Below are 5,257 nucleotides of genomic sequence, written 5' to 3'. Positions count from 1 at the left end.
ACAAGAGGGACGTGGAGCTGTTGGAGCAAGGCCATGGAGATGCTGCGAGGGCTGGAGCAGATCTGCTCTAGAGCCAGGCTGAGAGAGCTGGGTTGGGTCAGCCTGGAGAAGGCTCCTTAAGGGGAGACCTTAGAGCAGCTCCAGTGCCTAAAGGGGCTGCAGGAAACCTGGAGAGGGGCTTTGGACAAGAGCCTGTAGGGACAGGACAAGGGGAATGGCTTTAAACTGAGAGAGGGGAGACTGAGATGAGCTCTTAGGCAGAAGTTCTTCCCTGTGAGGATGCTGAGGTGCTGGCACAGGGTGCCCAGAGAAGCTGTGGCTGCCCCATCCCTGGCAGAGTTCAAGGCCAGGTTGGACACAGGGGCTTGGAGTCAGCTGCTCTAGTGGAAGGTGTCCCTGCCCATGGCATGGGTTGGAACTGCATGAGCTTTAAGGTCCTTTCCAACACAAACCAGTCTGGGATTCTATGATTCTATGATGGTTGAAAGGAGGTGTTGGAAGCAGTTGAGTGTAAAAAGGTGAATACTGTGCAATAGAGAAATAACAGCAAGTCCCACATGGGGATAAAATCATGGCTATGGTGAGATGGTTCCCATTTGCCAGAATAGAGGGTACTGTAGGACATACTAGTTTGGAAAGCATAAAAGATTAATTAACAAGAGAAGTACTGGTGTCAGCCCAAGTTCCAGATGCAAGACTGTCAGCATCTTGATTTCCATGATTCATATATTCAGTGCCATTCCTGCTTCAAGTAGTTCTCCATCCACCAACAAGGAACAAAAACTGTCTTCCCCACTGTCATCATGAGGAGAAGAACACCCACGGGACAAGATTCTTGCATACTGAAGGACTGCTCAATAGGAGGGAAACGGCACAGGAAGTTCAACTGGCATAAATAGTTGTGAGACTAATACGTGGACAACTTTATTAAACTCTTGTAAAAAGAGTTGCCAGTCTAGGAGGACAATGTGATCAGCTGTTGCTACAAGGTACACTATTGTGTGAGTATGGCAGCAAACAGACACCAACTGGGATATTCAATTCTCCACAACAGGTAGCATTAATTTTGAAACCGTAATAAAGGCTGAACAGAGCCCAACACCTCTCTTAGCTGGACCATTGCAATTCATAAGCAGCTCCATAGAGGCCACTTGAATGTGCCTCTGCTTTACTCCCAGGTGGGGGAGATAACTGCTTAACACACACCACCACCCCCTTCATCACTAAACTGGTAAGCACATGACAAAAATAATAAAAGCGATTACATGTTCGAGCACTCCACAAGGTCTAGAACATAAAGCAACTTGTCTGCAGCTGCTGGGTTTTTTTCTCAGACTGCTTTCAGCTTCTGTGTTCCTCACCCCTGTCCTTGTACATATAAACCCTTACGCCTTTCATAAACTGTGTAATGGCTGGATACTTCCTCTTATTTGTGAAACTGCCTCAGCCATTTTTTCTTCTTCAGGCCCCTGAAACTGCCTGAAGCTCTCTGTGCTTCATGTGCAGGGATGTATTTGTCTCATGAGCATCAGTACAACACTCCAGTCATCTGGATTGAAGAACTAGCAAGTCAATGTTTTCAGCCTGTGTTATGTATGTCAAATTCTTTTAGCTTTATATTTTCAGAATTCCTCAGGAAGTTTTTTGTTAATAGCAAATAAATATCAGTTGGCTTAAGCCAGAAAATAGTCACGTACCTCCTCTGTAATCAGTATGTCGGCACTGGTACAGTGTCAGGTCTTTATGTTCCTCTGAAGCCATGTCAGCTGCATGTGTTGAAGCCCACTTTCTCTGTTACTTTCAGGCACTACCTGGGCTGCCTGTGATTGGTGCAGAACATAACATTGTATGTTCAGAAGATTCAGACCATAAGGCAGCAGGACTGTAAAACCTCCAGGCAACCCCATATTCATGTGAAACAATTGAAATACACTTTTGCTCCATTACCCCATATGAGAACTGGTAGGCTGACAGCAGCTAAGGACATGGAGGAGAGCACCCTGCCTCACACTGCTGCATCAGCTTTCTTTTCGCATTTCTAACTTCTACCAGAAACTTGAGACTTCAACTATTTACAATTTGATTGAGTTTTTTTGGTTGGTTGGTTTTGGGCTTTGTTTTTTGTTTGGGTTTTGGTTATTTTTTTTCCCAGGGAATGTGCTGCCTTGGCAAATTCTAGTATTACACCCCAAAGAGGTAGTTACTTCATAATGAATTGCGCAGTTTGGGATTTGGGTATTGAGAAGTGCTTCTGACAGGTATCCTCAGTGAGAGAAGGTACATCTCATGAAGAACAGAGTGGAGATAGAGTACCACTGAGGGTCATTTAAAATCAGTAATATTTCCTCAGAGTTTCTTTTAATCCCTTAACTCAGCTGTCCCTGTGATTAGCCAACATGCTAGGAAGGCAGAAGAATATATCATAAAGGACATACAAATAAACAAACTTCTCTTCTTCCAACTCAAACCATACTACAGCTCTGTGGTGGGAATCTTGCACCAGCTCTGAATATCTTGAAACCCACCAGGGGAAGAGTGACATGGAGGCAGAGATCTGGGACTGAGGAGTGGGGGGGCGCTGCCGGTGCCCGGCGGGACTAGGAGTGATTGACAAACGCCGCAGCCAATCAGAGGAGTGGGGGGGCCCGTGTAGAAGCCGAACGGAAGCGGGGCGGGACTAAGAGTGACTGACAGGCTTCCCAGCCAATCGGGGTGTGGAGGGGTGCCGCCGAACCGGGGCGGGACCGTACCGGACCGAGCCGAGGCGAATCATGGCGGGTAACGGGACTCGGCGGAGGCACACGGGGGGGCAATGGCAGCTGTCGGCTCCCCGGGAACCCCATGGAAGCCACTCCGGTCCCTCCGGGCGGCTCCGTCCCCCTCAGGTGGCTTCGGCTCCGCTCGGCTCCCTCCGGGCGGCTCCGTCCCCCTCAGGCGGCTTCGGCTGCGTTCGGTTCCCTTCGGGCGGCTCCGCGCTCTTGTGGTGCACTTCGTAGTTTTGGCCACAGGAGGGCGGCAGCTCCCGTTGCTCTGAGCCACCCCTTTGCTTCCCCTCCCGCATCTCCGGCACCTACAGTACCGAGCTTTGGACACAGGATGGCAGCAGCGAGCAGTGCCCCGAGCTACGCCGTGCCCTTCCCCCCCCCCAGCTCCTGCAGTACCGACGCTTAGACACGAGGTGGCAGCAGACGCTGCAGAAGCAACGGCCTGAGAGCAACGGCGGCTCCCCTCCCCGTTGACAGCCTCCGGGGACCCCAGCTGCTGAGTGGGGACAGTTTGCAATATTGGGGCTGGGGCAAAGTTGCTCAGGGAACTTCTATTCGAGATTCTTTCAGACTTTTATTGCTTTGTGGGGATTTATAATCACATTCTTCTCTTTTGCTTTTTATTTTCTTTACACGTTTTATTTATTTCCTTTTTCATTCATGTTTTTTTCCAGCTGTCCTTGTCTTTTATTCTCTTTCAGTAACTTTTCTTAGGCGTCCCATACCTAAAATGAGGTAAGAAATGGGCAAACATGGGTTAGAAAATTTTAAAAATGGTTCAAAACACCTTACAAATGGTCCAAAGTGGAACACAAGTGGCCCAAAATGGATTAAAACAAGCAAGAAATGGGTAAAAATGGGTTAGAAGTGGGCAAAAATGGCTTACAATGCGGGAGATGTGGATAAATATGGGACAGAAACAGCCACAGACTGGTCAGAAATAGCCCCAAAAAAAAGCTTTAAAGGGGTTAGAAATGGGAAAGATGGGTTAGAAATTGCCAAAAACGGCTTAAAACTGGTAAGAAATGGGCAAAACTGGGATAGAAATGGCCATGAATTGTTTAGAAATAGACTAAAATGGCTTAAAACAGGGTAGAAATGGGGAAAAATGGCTTAAACCAGGTTCAGAAATGGGCAAAAATGTGTTTGAAGTGGCAAAAAAATTGGTTAGAAGAAAAAATAGTTTAGAAATGGACAAAATGGCTTAAACCAGGTTAGAATTGGACACATAAGGGTTGCAAATGGCTAAAAATGGGTTTAAATCTAGTTAGAAGTGGCCACAATTGTGTTAGAAATGGTAAAAAATGGCTTAAAGCTGGTGACAAATGGGAAAAAATGGGTTAGAAAAATAAAAAAGTGGCTTAAACAGAGTGAGAAAAGGACCAAAAAAAGAGGGAAATTTTAAGAAATGGCTTTAAAAGGGTTAGAAGTGACCAAACACGGGTTAGAAATGGGAGAAAGAATTTAGAAATAGCAAATAAAACAGTTTAGAAGTGGTCATAAATGAGTTAGAAACAGCCATGTTACGGCATCTTCTTGGAATCAGGGGCTAAGTACACACCTCATACATACAGGAGTTAAACCAAGCTAGGAAAGGACAAGACCAGGCTAGAAATGGGTAGGAAATGGACCAAAATGGTTTGGAAACTGCCAGAATGGCTTCAGAAGAATTAGAAATGGGCATCAAGAGGTTAGAAATAGCCTGAAGCACATTAGAAACAGGCAAGAGCAGCTTAAAACAGGCCAGAAATGACTACAAATACTGAAGAAGTAGCCAAAACCAGCTTAAAACTAGTAAGGAATGGGCAGAATAAGATGGAAAAGCCTCTCCATTGTTTACAATGTGCCAAAAGAATCTAAAAAAGGTTTAGAAACGGAGAAGAGTAAGATAAAAATGACCATACAGGAGTTAAACCAAGCTAGGAAGGGGAAGACCAGGCTAAAAATGGGTAGGAAATGGACCAAAATGGTTTGGAAACTGCCAGAATGGCTTCAGAAGAATTAGAAATGGGCATCAAGAGGTTAGAAATAGCCTGAAGAACATTAGAAATAGGCAAGAGCAGCTTAAAACAGGCCAGAAATGACCATAAATACTTAAGTAATCAAAAATAGCTTAGAACTAGTCAGGAATGGGATGAAGTAAAATGGAAATGCCTGTTAATTGTTTAGAATTAGTCTTACTGAGGCTTACCTGAACCTAGCGACCGTTTCTCACTGTGCAGCTTCTCAGACAGCCAACATGCAAGATCCATTCCCTGGGCATGATGCTCCAGCTTCTCAGCTGTTGGGACTCTGCTCTGGGAGGGGCAGTTTCTGCCTGACCTGGATACTGCTGGTTCTCTTTCTCCCTGCCATCTGGGCTTGCTTCTTCCCCATGCTCTTCTTTATCTATCTCTGCCACGGATTCTGCTGCTTCCTGCTCTCACAGCCAAGCAGTGGAGAAAAGAGAACAGTGAGGGATTTTTTTACGGACAAATCCCATGCAAGCATTT

General features: G+C 46.0%; 1 long non-coding RNA gene across 1 annotated transcript; it reads right to left on the bottom strand.

Moving 5' to 3' along the window:
- Positions 1-3,393: 3,393 nt before the first annotated feature.
- Positions 3,394-5,020, bottom strand: LOC115946564 (uncharacterized). Its single transcript, XR_004550036.1, has 2 exons — positions 4,957-5,020; positions 3,394-3,490 (listed from the first exon to the last, which is right to left on the bottom strand). It is a non-coding gene; the product is annotated as an uncharacterized lncRNA (long non-coding RNA).
- Positions 5,021-5,257: the final 237 nt, after the last annotated feature.

The sequence above is a fragment of the Melopsittacus undulatus genome, chromosome 9 (assembly GCF_012275295.1).
Source record: "Melopsittacus undulatus isolate bMelUnd1 chromosome 9, bMelUnd1.mat.Z, whole genome shotgun sequence".
NCBI classification, from domain to species: Eukaryota; Metazoa; Chordata; class Aves; order Psittaciformes; family Psittaculidae; genus Melopsittacus; species Melopsittacus undulatus.
Note: the sequence above shows the minus strand (reverse complement) of the source record. Positions and strands in the feature narration are given on the sequence as shown.